This window comes from Ambystoma mexicanum, unplaced genomic scaffold, assembly GCF_040938575.1.
Source record: "Ambystoma mexicanum isolate Mex_15411 unplaced genomic scaffold, UKY_AmexF1_1 Mex_scaf89, whole genome shotgun sequence".
In the NCBI taxonomy this organism is placed as follows: Eukaryota; Metazoa; Chordata; class Amphibia; order Caudata; family Ambystomatidae; genus Ambystoma; species Ambystoma mexicanum.
This window is the reverse complement of record NW_027182509.1, coordinates 345,308-359,393: the sequence shown is the minus strand read 5'-3', so window position 1 is coordinate 359,393 and position 14,086 is coordinate 345,308. Positions and strand designations below refer to the sequence as shown.

The following is a 14,086-nucleotide window of genomic DNA, read 5'->3' as shown; positions in this document are numbered from 1 at the left end:
CAAATATTCTTGAAGATTAGGTTGAGTCAAGTAGGGAATGGGTGCCAGGAACTGACTCTTTCAGAAAAAAGCACCGGCAACGCTAGTCATCGTACAATATTTGTGCACAATTGCTTACATTAGGCGGCCGGTCCGCTTTATTGAGTCCCCCTCAGCACCATTTAGTGCTCCTGTTGTCTGCGAAGTCCAAATTGTAACCCTGAATCAGTTCCTCTTGTGACCCTTTGTATCATGTTACATGACGAGTAATGATCACCTGTTAGCTTTATCCCTAATTATAACTCTCACTCTTTCCCTGCATCTAACCCTAGCTCTAATCCCATCATTAACCTTGGTCCGGGCACACGCGTGAACCCTTACTCTCATCTCAGCCTCTCCTGGTGATACATCACACCTGGGATCGTTTGCTCCCTGTGGGCTGTGGGAAATTTGCTACCAGCACGCCCTGGAAGTGGGGCTCATTCCGCTGCAACGGGAGGTCTTCCCAGGACGCGTCACAGCTCAACGCAAGAGCTCCTGGGTTTCGAAGGCTCTTGCAGCAAGCCTTCACAAAGCAGCAGGGAGCGCCGTTCAAGATGGGAAACTTGAGACTGGATGTCCAGAAAAGCAAGACGTCAGAAGCGAAACCTTTTTCCTGCAGGGTGTGGCATACCATCCGCTTGCTCATTGCGACAGAGGTGGCACTAATGAAGGAAGAGGTCAACGTTACGTTCTTCTTTAAAATGCAAGGCCAGGAAAAGTGGCAGCGGTGGGATTTGAACCCACCCCTCCGAAGAGACTGGAGCCTTAATCCAGCGCCTTAGACCGCTCGGCCACGCTACCTTCCTGCTAGCCGCCGAAAGCGGAACTTGACCCGTTGCCCGGCCCGCTTTAGTGCTTTGCCTTTTCTCCTTGGAAAGTCTGGAGACAGGCAGTGGAAGGGCAGGCAAACTGTCAGGTGCGCAGAGGAGGGGAGACCATGAGGCAAGGTGGGAGATGGGGGCAAGAAGTGAGAAAAAAACGAATCGCAAGCTGGGGCAGGTTTCGGAAAGTGAAGCCGAAAAGGGGCTTAGCATGCAGCCCAGGGGTTTCTTTGACTGTCCTAAGCCCACAGGGACTTTGCCGTCCTCAGCTCATGAGACTTGAGATGGGTAGCTTGATTTGCTGAGGAAAGGCGGGATGACAGGTTCAACTCTGGAGTCAAACATAGCCCGGAACGATCACCTTAAACTGAGTTTTAAGCCTGGTGCCGATAAAAAGAAAGAAATTAGCCTTAGATCGGGCAAGCCGTTTGACGGGGGAAAATGAGACCCCCTAGGCCATCTAGGTGGTTGCTGGATGCTGTGCAGACATCAGCAGCTGTTCATTTCGTGCCCTCACGTCTCCTCGTTAGTATAGTGGTCAGTATCCCCGCCTGTCACGCGGGAGACCGGGGCGACGGGGAGGTTAAACCTTTCCTGGATTTTTTTTAGTTCTTGACAAATATTCTTGAAGATTAGGTTGAGTCAAGTAGGGAATGGGTGCCAGGAACTGACTCTTTAAGAAAAAAGCACCGGCAAGGCTAGTCATCGTACAATATTTGTGCACAATTGCTTACATTAGGCGGCCGGTCCGCTTTATTGAGTCCCCCTCAGCACCATTTAGTGCTCCTGTTGTCTGCGAAGTCCAAATTGTAACCCTGAATCAGTTCCTCTTCTGACCCTTTGTATCATGTTACATGACGAGTAATGATCACCTGTTAGCTTTATCCCTAATTATAACTCTCACTCTTTCCCTGCATCTAACCCTAGCTCTAATCCCATCATTAACCTTGGTCCGGGCACACGCGTGAACCCTTACTCTCATCTCAGCCTCTCCTGGTGATACATCACACCTGGGATCGTTTGCTCCCTGTGGGCTGTGGGAAATTTGCTACCAGCACGCCCTGGAAGTGGGGCTCATTCCGCTGCAACGGGAGGTCTTCCCAGGACGCGTCACAGCTCAACGCAAGAGCTCCTGGGTTTCGAAGGCTCTTGCAGCAAGCCTTCACAAAGCAGCAGGGAGCGCCGTTCCAGATGGGAAACTTGAGACTGGATGTCCAGAAAAGCAAGACGTCAGAAGCGAAACCTTTTTCCTGCAGGGTGTGGCATACCATCCGCTTGCTCATTGCGACAGAGGTGGCACTAATGAAGGAAGAGGTCAACGTTACGTTCTTCTTTAAAATGCAAGGGCAGGAAAAGTGGCAGCGGTGGGATTTGAACCCACGCCTCCGAAGAGACTGGAGCCTTATTCCAGCACCTTAGACCGCTCGGCCACGCTACCTTCCTGCTAGCTGCCGAAAGCGGAACTTGACCCGTTGCCCGGCCCGCTTTAGTGCTTTGCCTTTTCTCCTTGGAAAGTCTGGAGACAGGCAGTGGAAGGGCAGGCAAACTGTCAGGTGCGCAGAGGAGGGGAGACCATGAGGCAAGGTGGGAGATGGGGGCAAGAAGTGAGAAAAAAACGAATCGCAAGCTGGGGCAGGTTTCGGAAAGTGAAGCCGAAAAGGGGCTTAGCATGCAGCCCAGGGGTTTCTTTGACTGTCCTAAGCCCACAGGGACTTTGCCGTCCTCAGCTCATGAGACTTGAGATGGGTAGCTTGATTTGCTGAGGAAAGGCGGGATGACAGGTTCAACTCTGGAGTCAAACATAGCCCGGAACGATCACCTTAAACTGAGTTTTAAGCCTGGTGCCGATAAAAAGAAAGAAATTAGCCTTAGATCGGGCAAGCCGTTTGACGGGGGAAAATGAGACCCCCTAGGCCATCTAGGTGGTCGCTGGATGCTGTGCAGACATCAGCAGCTGTTCATTTCGTGCCCTCACGTCTCCTCGTTAGTATAGTGGTCAGTATCCCCGCCTGTCACGCGGGAGACCCGACGGGGAGGTTAAACCTTTTCTGGATTTTTTTTAGTTCTTGACAAATATTCTTGAAGATTAGGTTGAGTCAAGTAGGGAATGGGTGCCAGGAACTGACTCTTTAAGAAAAAAGCACCGGCAACGCTAGTCATCGTACAATATTTGTGCACAATTGCTTACATTAGGCGGCCGGTCCGCTTTATTGAGTCCCCCTCAGCACCATTTAGTGCTCCTGTTGTCTGCGAAGTCCAAATTGTAACCCTGAATCAGTTCCTCTTCTGACCCTTTGTATCATGTTACATGACGAGTAATGATCACCTGTTAGCTTTATCCCTAATTATAACTCTCACTCTTTCCCTGCATCTAACCCTAGCTCTAATCCCATCATTAACCTTGGTCCGGGCACACGCGTGAACCCTTACTCTCATCTCAGCCTCTCCTGGTGATACATCACACCTGGGATCGTTTGCTCCCTGTGGGCTGTGGGAAATTTTCTACCAGCACGCCCTGGAAGTGGGGCTCATTCCGCTGCAACGGGAGGTCTTCCCAGGACGCGTCACAGCTCAACGCAAGAGCTCCTGGGTTTCGAAGGCTCTTGCAGCAAGCCTTCACAAAGCAGCAGGGAGCGCCGTTCCAGATGGGAAACGTGAGACTGGATGTCCAGAAAAGCAAGACGTCAGAAGCGAAACCTTTTTCCTGCAGGGTGTGGCATACCATCCGCTTGCTCATTGCGACAGAGGTGGCACTAATGAGGAAGAGGTCAACGTTACGTTCTTCTTTAAAATGCAAGGCCAGGAAAAGTGGCAGCGGTGGGATTTGAACCCACGCCTCCGAAGAGACTGGAGCCTTAATCCAGCGCCTTAGACCGCTAGGCCACGCTACCTTCCTGCGAGCCGCCGAAAGCGGAACTTGACCCGTTGCCCGGCCCGCTTTAGTGCTTTGCCTTTTCTCCTTGGAAAGTCTGGAGACAGGCAGTGGAAGGGCAGGCAAACTGTCAGGTGCGCAGAGGAGGGGAGACCATGAGGCAAGGTGGGAGATGGGGGCAAGAAGTGAGAAAAAAACGAATCGCAAGCTAGGGCAGGTTTCGGAAAGTGAAGCCGAAAAGGGGCTTAGCATGCAGCCCAGGGGTTTCTTTGACTGTCCTAAGCCCACAGGGACTTTGCCGTCCTCAGCTCATGAGACTTGAGATGGGTAGCTTGATTTGCTGAGGAAATGCGGGATGACAGATTCAACTCTGGAGTCAAACATAGCCCGGAACTATCACCTTAAACTGAGTTTTAAGCCTGGTGCCGATAAAAAGAAAGAAATTAGCCTTAGATCGGGCAAGCCGTTTGACGGGGGAAAATGAGACCCCCTAGGCCATCTAGGTGGTCGCTGGATGCTGTGCAGACATCAGCAGCTGTTCATTTCATGCCCTCACGCTCCTCGTTAGTATAGTGGTCAGTATCCCCGGGTTCAATTCCCCGACGGGCAGGTTAAACCTTTTCTGGATTTTTTTTAGTTCTTGACAAATATTCTTGAAGATTAGGTTGAGTCAAGTAGGGAATGGATGCCAGGAACTGACTCTTTAAGAAAAAAGCACCGGCAACGCTAGTCATCGTACAATATTTGTGCAAAATTGCTTACATTAGGCGGCCGGTCCGCTTTATTGAGTCCCCCTCAGCACCATTTAGTGCTCCTGTTGTCTGCGAAGTCCAAATTGTAACCCTGAATCAGTTCCTCTTCTGACCCTTTGTATCATGTTACATGACGAGTAATGATCACCTGTTAGCTTTATCCCTAATTATAACTCTCACTCTTTCCCTGCATCTAACCCTAGCTCTAATCCCATCATTAACCTTGGTCCGGGCACACGCGTGAACCCTTACTCTCATCTCAGCCTCTCCTGGTGATACATCACACCTGGGATCGTTTGCTCCCTGTGGGCTGTGGGAAATTTGCTACCAGCACGCCCTGGAAGTGGGGCTCATTCCGCTGCAACGGGAGGTCTTCCCAGGACGCGTCACAGCTCAACGCAAGAGCTCCTGGGTTTCGAAGGCTCTTGCAGCAAGCCTTCACAAAGCAGCAGGGAGCGCCGTTCCAGATGGGAAACTTGAGACTGGATGTCCAGAAAAGCAAGACGTCAGAAGCGAAACCTTTTTCCTGCAGGGTGTGGCATACCATCCGCTTGCTCATTGCGACAGAGGTGGCACTAATGAAGGAAGAGGTCAACGTTACATTCTTCTTTAAAATGCAAGGGCAGGAAAAGTGGCAGCGGTGGGATTTGAACCCACGCCTCCGAAGAGACTTGAGCTTTAATCCAGCGCCTTAAACCGCTCGGCCACGCTACCTTCCTGCTAGCCGCCGAAAGCGGAACTTGACCCGTTGCCCGGCCCGCTTTAGTGCTTTGCCTTTTCTCCTTGGAAAGTCTGGAGACAGGCAGTGGAAGGGCAGGCAAACTGTCAGGTGCGCAGAGGAGGGGAGACCATGAGGCAAGGTGGGAGATGGGGGCAAGAAGTGAGAAAAAAACGAATCGCAAGCTGGGGCAGGTTTCGGAAAGTGAAGCCGAAAAGGGGCTTAGCATGCAGCCCAGGGGTTTCTTTGACTGTCCTAAGCCCACAGGGACTTTGCCGTCCTCAGCTCATGAGACTTGAGATGGGTAGCTTGATTTGCTGAGGAAAGGCGGGATGACAGGTTCAACTCTGGAGTCAAACATAGCCCGGAACGATCACCTTAAACTGAGTTTTAAGCCTGGTGCCGATAAAAAGAAAGAAATTAGCCTTAGATCGGGCAAGCCGTTTGACGGGGGAAAATGAGACCCCCTAGGCCATCTAGGTGGTCGCTGGATGCTGTGCAGACATCAGCAGCTGTTCATTTCGTGCCCTCACGTCTCCTCGTTAGTATAGTGGTCAGTATCCCCGCCTGTCACGCGGGAGACCGGGGTTCCGACGGGGAGGTTAAACCTTTTCTGGATTTTTTTTAGTTCTTGACAAATATTCTTGAAGATTAGGTTGAGTCAAGTAGGGAATGGGTGCCAGGAACTGACTCTTTAAGAAAAAAGCACCGGCAACGCTAGTCATCGTACAATATTTGTGCACAATTGCTTACATTAGGCGGCCGGTCCGCTTTATTGAGTCTCCCTCAGCACCATTTAGTGCTCCTGTTGTCTGCGAAGTCCAAATTGTAACCCTGAATCAGTTCCTCTTCTGACCCTTTGTATCATGTTACATGACGAGTAATGATCACCTGTTAGCTTTATCCCTAATTATAACTCTCACTCTTTCCCTGCATCTAACCCTCGCTCTAATCCCATCATTAACCTTGGTCCGGGCACACGCGTGAACCCTTACTCTCATCTCAGCCTCTCCTGGTGATACATCACACCTGGGATCGTTTGCTCCCTGTGGGCTGTGGGAAATTTGCTACCAGCACGCCCTGGAAGTGGGGCTCATTCCGCTGCAACGGGAGGTCTTCCCAGGACACGTCACAGCTCAACGCAAGAGCTCCTGGGTTTCGAAGGCTCTTGCAGCAAGCCTTCACAAAGCAGCAGGGAGCGCCGTTCCAGATGGGAAACTTGAGACTGGATGTCCAGAAAAGCAAGACGTCAGAAGCGAAACCTTTTTCCTGCAGGGTGTGGCATACCATCCGCTTGCTCATTGCGACAGAGGTGGCACTAATGAAGGAAGAGGTCAACGTTACGTTCTTCTTTAAAATGCAAGGCCAGGAAAAGTGGCAGCGGTGGGATTTGAACCCACGCCTCCGAAGAGACTGGAGCCTTAATCCAGCGCCTTAGACCGCTCCGCCACGCTACCTTCCGGCTAGCCGCCGAAAGCGGAACTTGACCCGTTGCCCGGCCCGCTTTAGTGCTTTGCCTTTTCTCCTTGGAAAGTCTGGAGACAGGCAGTGGAAGGGCAGGCAAACTGTCAGGTGCGCAGAGGAGGGGAGACCATGAGGCAAGGTGGGAGATGGGGGCAAGAAGTGAGAAAAAAACGAATCGCAAGCTGGGGCAGGTTTCGGAAAGTGAAGCCGAAAAGGGGCTTAGCATGCAGCCCAGGGGTTTCTTTGACTGTCCTAAGCCCACAGGGACTTTGCCGTCCTCAGCTCATGAGACTTGAGATGGGTAGCTTGATTTGCTGAGGAAAGGCGGGATGACAGGTTCAACTCTGGAGTCAAACATAGCCCGGAACGATCACCTTAAACTGAGTTTTAAGCCTGGTGCCGATAAAAAGAAAGAAATTAGCCTTAGATCGGGCAAGCCGTTTGACGGGGGAAAATGAGACCCCCTAGGCCATCTAGGTGGTCGCTGGATGCTGTGCAGACATCAGCAGCTGTTCATTTCATGCCCTCACGTCTCCTCGTTAGTATAGTGGTCAGTATCCCCGCCTGTCACGCGGGAGACCGAGGGTAAACCTTTTCTGGATTTTTTTTAGTTCTTGACAAATATTCTTGAAGATTAGGTTGAGTCAAGTAGGGAATGGGTGCCAGGAACTGACTCTTTCAGAAAAAAGCACCGGCAACGCTAGTCATCGTACAATATTTGTGCACAATTGCTTACATTAGGCGGCCGGTCCGCTTTATTGAGTCCCCCTCAGCACCATTTAGTGCTCCTGTTGTCTGCGAAGTCCAAATTGTAACCCTGAATCAGTTCCTCTTGTGACCCTTTGTATCATGTTACATGACGAGTAATGATCACCTGTTAGCTTTATCCCTAATTATAACTCTCACTCTTTCCCTGCATCTAACCCTAGCTCTAATCCCATCATTAACCTTGGTCCGGGCACACGCGTGAACCCTTACTCTCATCTCAGCCTCTCCTGGTGATACATCACACCTGGGATCGTTTGCTCCCTGTGGGCTGTGGGAAATTTGCTACCAGCACGCCCTGGAAGTGGGGCTCATTCCGCTGCAACGGGAGGTCTTCCCAGGACGCGTCACAGCTCAACGCAAGAGCTCCTGGGTTTCGAAGGCTCTTGCAGCAAGCCTTCACAAAGCAGCAGGGAGCGCCGTTCAAGATGGGAAACTTGAGACTGGATGTCCAGAAAAGCAAGACGTCAGAAGCGAAACCTTTTTCCTGCAGGGTGTGGCATACCATCCGCTTGCTCATTGCGACAGAGGTGGCACTAATGAAGGAAGAGGTCAACGTTACGTTCTTCTTTAAAATGCAAGGCCAGGAAAAGTGGCAGCGGTGGGATTTGAACCCACGCCTCCGAAGAGACTGGAGCTTTAATCCAGCGCCTTAGACCGCTCGGCCACGCTACCTTCCTGCTAGCCGCCGAAAGCGGAACTTGACCCGTTGCCCGGCCCGCTTTAGTGCTTTGCCTTTTCTCCTTGGAAAGTCTGGAGACAGGCAGTGGAAGGGCAGGCAAACTGTCAGGTGCGCAGAGGAGGGGAGACCATGAGGCAAGGTGGGAGATGGGGGCAAGAAGTGAGAAAAAAACGAATCGCAAGCTGGGGCAGGTTTCGGAAAGTGAAGCCGAAAAGGGGCTTAGCATGCAGCCCAGGGGTTTCTTTGACTGTCCTAAGCCCACAGGGACTTTGCCGTCCTCAGCTCATGAGACTTGAGATGGGTAGCTTGATTTGCTGAGGAAAGGCGGGATGACAGGTTCAACTCTGGAGTCAAACATAGCCCGGAACGATCACCTTAAACTGAGTTTTAAGCCTGGTGCCGATAAAAAGAAAGAAATTAGCCTTAGATCGGGCAAGCCGTTTGACGGGGGAAAATGAGACCCCCTAGGCCATCTAGGTGGTCGCTGGATGCTGTGCAGACATCAGCAGCTGTTCATTTCGTGCCCTCACGTCTCCTCGTTAGTATAGTGGTCAGTATCCCCGCCTGTCACGCGGGAGACCGGGGCGACGGGGAGGTTAAACCTTTTCTGGATTTTTTTTAGTTCTTGACAAATATTCTTGAAGATTAGGTTGAGTCAAGTAGGGAATGGGTGCCAGGAACTGACTCTTTAAGAAAAAAGCACCGGCAACGCTAGTCATCGTACAATATTTGTGCACAATTGCTTACATTAGGCGGCCGGTCCGCTTTATTGAGTCCCCCTCAGCACCATTTAGTGCTCCTGTTGTCTGCGAAGTCCAAATTGTAACCCTGAATCAGTTCCTCTTCTGACCCTTTGTATCATGTTACATGACGAGTAATGATCACCTGTTAGCTTTATCCCTAATTATAACTCTCACTCTTTCCCTGCATCTAACCCTAGCTCTAATCCCATCATTAACCTTGGTCCGGGCACACGCGTGAACCCTTACTCTCATCTCAGCCTCTCCTGGTGATACATCACACCTGGGATCGTTTGCTCCCTGTGGGCTGTGGGAAATTTGCTACCAGCACGCCCTGGAAGTGGGGCTCATTCCGCTGCAACGGGAGGTCTTCCCAGGACGCGTCACAGCTCAACGCAAGAGCTCCTGGGTTTCGAAGGCTCTTGCAGCAAGCCTTCACAAAGCAGCAGGGAGCGCCGTTCCAGATGGGAAACTTGAGACTGGATGTCCAGAAAAGCAAGACGTCAGAAGCGAAACCTTTTTCCTGCAGGGTGTGGCATACCATCCGCTTGCTCATTGCGACAGAGGTGGCACTAATGAAGGAAGAGGTCAACGTTACGTTCTTCTTTAAAATGCAAGGGCAGGAAAAGTGGCAGCGGTGGGATTTGAACCCACGCCTCCGAAGAGACTGGAGCCTTAATCCAGCGCCTTAGACCGCTCGGCCACGCTACCTTCCTGCTAGCCGCCGAAAGCGGAACTTGACCCGTTGCCCGGCCCGCTTTAGTGCTTTGCCTTTTCTCCTTGGAAAGTCTGGAGACAGGCAGTGGAAGGGCAGGCAAACTGTCAGGTGCGCAGAGGAGGGGAGACCATGAGGCAAGGTGGGAGATGGGGGCAAGAAGTGAGAAAAAAACGAATCGCAAGCTGGGGCAGGTTTCGGAAAGTGAAGCCGAAAAGGGGCTTAGCATGCAGCCCAGGGGTTTCTTTGACTGTCCTAAGCCCACAGGGACTTTGCCGTCCTCAGCTCATGAGACTTGAGATGGGTAGCTTGATTTGCTGAGGAAAGGCGGGATGACAGGTTCAACTCTGGAGTCAAACATAGCCCGGAACGATCACCTTAAACTGAGTTTTAAGCCTGGTGCCGATAAAAAGAAAGAAATTAGCCTTAGATCGGGCAAGCCGTTTGACGGGGGAAAATGAGACCCCCTAGGCCATCTAGGTGGTCGCTGGATGCTGTGCAGACATCAGCAGCTGTTCATTTCGTGCCCTCACGTCTCCTCGTTAGTATAGTGGTCAGTATCCCCGCCTGTCACGCGGGAGACCCGACGGGGAGGTTAAACCTTTTCTGGATTTTTTTTAGTTCTTGACAAATATTCTTGAAGATTAGGTTGAGTCAAGTAGGGAATGGGTGCCAGGAACTGACTCTTTAAGAAAAAAGCACCGGCAACGCTAGTCATCGTACAATATTTGTGCACAATTGCTTACATTAGGCGGCCGGTCCGCTTTATTGAGTCCCCCTCAGCACCATTTAGTGCTCCTGTTGTCTGCGAAGTCCAAATTGTAACCCTGAATCAGTTCCTCTTCTGACCCTTTGTATCATGTTACATGACGAGTAATGATCACCTGTTAGCTTTATCCCTAATTATAACTCTCACTCTTTCCCTGCATCTAACCCTAGCTCTAATCCCATCATTAACCTTGGTCCGGGCACACGCGTGAACCCTTACTCTCATCTCAGCCTCTCCTGGTGATACATCACACCTGGGATCGTTTGCTCCCTGTGGGCTGTGGGAAATTTGCTACCAGCACGCCCTGGAAGTGGGGCTCATTCCGCTGCAACGGGAGGTCTTCCCAGGACGTGTCACAGCTCAACGCAAGAGCTCCTGGGTTTCGAAGGCTCTTGCAGCAAGCCTTCACAAAGCAGCAGGGAGCGCCGTTCCAGATGGGAAACTTGAGACTGGATGTCCAGAAAAGCAAGACGTCAGAAGCGAAACCTTTTTCCTGCAGGGTGTGGCATACCATCCGCTTGCTCATTGCGACAGAGGTGGCACTAATGAAGGAAGAGGTCAACGTTACGTTCTTCTTTAAAATGCAAGGCCAGGAAAAGTGGCAGCGGTGGGATTTGAACCCACGCCTCCGAAGAGACTGGAGCCTTAATCCAGCGCCTTAGACCGCTTGGCCACGCTACCTTCCTGCTAGCCGCCGAAAGCGGAACTTGACCCGTTGCCCGGCCCGCTTTAGTGCTTTGCCTTTTCTCCTTGGAAAGTCTGGAGACAGGCAGTGGAAGGGCAGACAAACTGTCAGGTGCGCAGAGGAGGGGAGACCATGAGGCAAGGTGGGAGATGGGGGCAAGAAGTGAGAAAAAAACGAATCGCAAGCTGGGGCAGGTTTCGGAAAGTGAAGCCGAAAAGGGGCTTAGCATGCAGCCCAGGGGTTTCTTTGACTGTCCTAAGCCCACAGGGACTTTGCCGTCCTCAGCTCATGAGACTTGAGATGGGTAGCTTGATTTGCTGAGGAAAGGCGGGATGACAGGTTCAACTCTGGAGTCAAACATAGCCCGGAACGATCACCTTAAACTGAGTTTTAAGCCTGGTGCCGATAAAAAGAAAGAAATTAGCCTTAGATCGGGCAAGCCGTTTGACGGGGGAAAATGAGACCCCCTAGGCCATCTAGGTGGTCGCTGGATGCTGTGCAGACATCAGCAGCTGTTCATTTCATGCCCTCACGTCTCCTCGTTAGTATAGTGGTCAGTATCCCCGCCTGTCACGCGGGAGACCGGGCGGGGAGGTTAAACCTTTTCTGGATTTTTTTTAGTTCTTGACAAATATTCTTGAAGATTAGGTTGAGTCAAGTAGGGAATGGGTGCCAGGAACTGACTCTTTCAGAAAAAAGCACCGGCAACGCTAGTCATCGTACAATATTTGTGCACAATTGCTTACATTAGGCGGCCGGTCCGCTTTATTGAGTCCCCCTCAGCACCATTTAGTGCTCCTGTTGTCTGCGAAGTCCAAATTGTAACCCTGAATCAGTTCCTCTTCTGACCCTTTGTATCATGTTACATGACGAGTAATGATCACCTGTTAGCTTTATCCCTAATTATAACTCTCACTCTTTCCCTGCATCTAACCCTAGCTCTAATCCCATCATTAACCTTGTTCCGGGCACACGCGTGAACCCTTACTCTCATCTCAGCCTCTCCTGGTGATACATCACACCTGGGATCGTTTGCTCCCTGTGGGCTATGGGAAATTTGCTACCAGCACGCCCTGGAAGTGGGGCTCATTCCGCTGCAACGGGAGGTCTTCCCAGGACGCGTCACAGCTCAACGCAAGAGCTCCTGGGTTTCGAAGGCTCTTGCAGCAAGCCTTCACAAAGCAGCAGGGAGCGCCGTTCCAGATGGGAAACTTGAGACTGGATGTCCAGAAAAGCAAGACGTCAGAAGCGAAACCTTTTTCCTGCAGGGTGTGGCATACCATCCGCTAGCTCATTGCGACAGAGGTGGCACTAATGAAGGAAGAGGTCAACGTTACGTTCTTCTTTAAAATGCAAGGCCAGGAAAAGTGGCAGCGGTGGGATTTGAACCCACGCCTCCGAAGAGACTGGAGCCTTAATCCAGCGCCTTAGACCGCTCGGCCACGCTACCTTCCTGCTAGCCGCCGAAAGCGGAACTTGACCCGTTGCCCGGCCCGCTTTAGTGCTTTGCCTTTTCTCCTTGGAAAGTCTGGAGACAGGCAGTGGAAGGGCAGGCAAACTGTCAGGTGCGCAGAGGAGGGGAGACCATGAGGCAAGGTGGGAGATGGGGGCAAGAAGTGAGAAAAAAACGAATCGCAAGCTGGGGCAGGTTTCGGAAAGTGAAGCCGAAAAGGGGCTTAGCATGCAGCCCAGGGGTTTCTTTGACTGTCCTAAGCCCACAGGGACTTTGCCGTCCTCAGCTCATGAGACTTGAGATGGGTAGCTTGATTTGCTGAGGAAAGGCGGGATGACAGGTTCAACTCTGGAGTCAAACATAGCCCGGAACGATCACCTTAAACTGAGTTTTAAGCCTGGTGCCGATAAAAAGAAAGAAATTAGCCTTAGATCGGGCAAGCCGTTTGACGGGGGAAAATGAGACCCCCTAGGCCATCTAGGTGGTCGCTGGATGCTGTGCAGACATCAGCAGCTGTTCATTTCATGCCCTCACGTCTCCTCGTTAGTATAGTGGTCAGTATCCCCGCCTGTCACGCGGGAGACCGGGGTTCCCCGACGGGGAGGTTAAACCTTTTCTGGATTTTTTTTAGTTCTTGACAAATATTCTTGAAGATTAGGTTGAGTCAAGTAGGGAATGGGTGCCAGGAACTGACTCTTTCAGAAAAAAGCACCGGCAACGCTAGTCATCGTACAATATTTGTGCACAATTGCTTACATTAGGCGGCCGGTCCGCTTTATTGAGTCCCCCTCAGCACCATTTAGTGCTCCTGTTGTCTGCGAAGTCCAAATTGTAACCCTGAATCAGTTCCTCTTCTGACCCTTTGTATCATGTTACATGACGAGTAATGATCACCTGTTAGCTTTATCCCTAATTATAACTCTCACTCTTTCCCTGCATCTAACCCTAGCTCTAATCCCATCATTAACCTTGGTCCGGGCACACGCGTGAACCCTTACTCTCATCTCAGCCTCTCCTGGTGATACATCACACCTGGGATCGTTTGCTCCCTGTGGGCTGTGGGAAATTTGCTACCAGCACGCCCTGGAAGTGGGGCTCATTCCGCTGCAACGGGAGGACTTCCCAGGACGCGTCACAGCTCAACGCAAGAGCTCCTGGGTTTCGAAGGCTCTTGCAGCAAGCCTTCACAAAGCAGCAGGGAGCGCCGTTCCAGATGGGAAACTTGAGGCTGGATGTCCAGAAAAGCAAGACGTCAGAAGCGAAACCTTTTTCCTGCAGGGTGTGGCATACCATCCGCTTGCTCATTGCGACAGAGGTGGCACTAATGAAGGAAGAGGTCAACGTTACGTTCTTCTTTAAAATGCAAGGCCAGGAAAAGTGGCAGCGGTGGGATTTGAACCCACGCCTCCGAAGAGACTGGAGCCTTAATCCAGCGCCCTAGACCGCTCGGCCACGCTACCTTCCTGCTAGCCGCCGAAAGCGGAACTTGACCCGTTGCCCGGCCCGCTTTAGTGCTTTGCCTTTTCTCCTTGGAAAGTCTGGAGACAGGCAGTGGAAGGGCAGGCAAACTGTCAGGTGCGCAGAGGAGGGGAGACCATGAGGCAAGGTGGGAGATGGGGCAAGAAGTGA

General features: G+C 51.6%; 4 non-coding genes across 4 annotated transcripts; all 4 read right to left on the bottom strand.

The window, feature by feature from the left end:
- Positions 1 to 5,098: 5,098 nt before the first annotated feature.
- Positions 5,099 to 5,180, bottom strand: TRNAF-AAA (transfer RNA phenylalanine (anticodon AAA)). The gene has a single exon. It is a non-coding gene; the product is annotated as a tRNA-Phe (tRNA).
- Positions 5,181 to 8,006: 2,826 nt separating this feature from the next.
- On the bottom strand, positions 8,007 to 8,088 carry TRNAF-AAA (transfer RNA phenylalanine (anticodon AAA)). The gene has a single exon. It is a non-coding gene; the product is annotated as a tRNA-Phe (tRNA).
- A 1,376-nt stretch (positions 8,089 to 9,464) lies between these two features.
- Positions 9,465 to 9,546, bottom strand: TRNAL-AAG (transfer RNA leucine (anticodon AAG)). Its single transcript has one exon. It is a non-coding gene; the product is annotated as a tRNA-Leu (tRNA).
- Positions 9,547 to 12,372: 2,826 nt separating this feature from the next.
- Positions 12,373 to 12,454, bottom strand: TRNAL-AAG (transfer RNA leucine (anticodon AAG)). The gene has a single exon. It is a non-coding gene; the product is annotated as a tRNA-Leu (tRNA).
- Positions 12,455 to 14,086: the final 1,632 nt, after the last annotated feature.